Raw genomic sequence first — 375 nt, forward strand, 5'->3', positions numbered from 1 at the left:
CCCCTCAAGAAGATTCAGCGTGCTTTGGCTTGCAACGTCCTCCTCGACTCATCAGTACTGAGAAAATTACAGGGTGGAAATGTTTTGTATCGTAACCAGCAGGGACGATCATTTCCATATCATTCTGATTTTCCCTGCCAGTGGTTTCTCCCTTTTCTTTCTGTTTGTCTTTGTCTTTCCCTCCATCACTCTCCCTTTCTCTCTCTCTGCCATGCCGTCTCATCAATAAAGTATCCTCCATTCATGCCAGAAAATGATGGGTGTCACCATGACAACAGTATCACAGTGCTCAAGGAGTGAGAGAGCCGGGAAGGGAGAATGAGAGAGAGGGGGGAAACAGACAAGAGAGACAGAGAAATGAGAGAGAGAGAGAGA

General features: G+C 46.7%; 1 protein-coding gene across 1 annotated transcript in view; it reads right to left on the reverse strand.

Annotated features, from left to right (window-relative positions):
* The window catches only part of LOC118337049 (sodium bicarbonate transporter-like protein 11), a 92,701-nt gene that overhangs the window by 22,431 nt on the left and 69,895 nt on the right, over positions 1 to 375 (reverse strand). The window lies entirely within an intron of this gene.

Source organism: Morone saxatilis, unplaced genomic scaffold, assembly GCF_004916995.1.
Source record: "Morone saxatilis isolate NCDOM2014 unplaced genomic scaffold, NCSU_SB_2.0 Contig3, whole genome shotgun sequence".
In the NCBI taxonomy this organism is placed as follows: Eukaryota; Metazoa; Chordata; class Actinopteri; family Moronidae; genus Morone; species Morone saxatilis.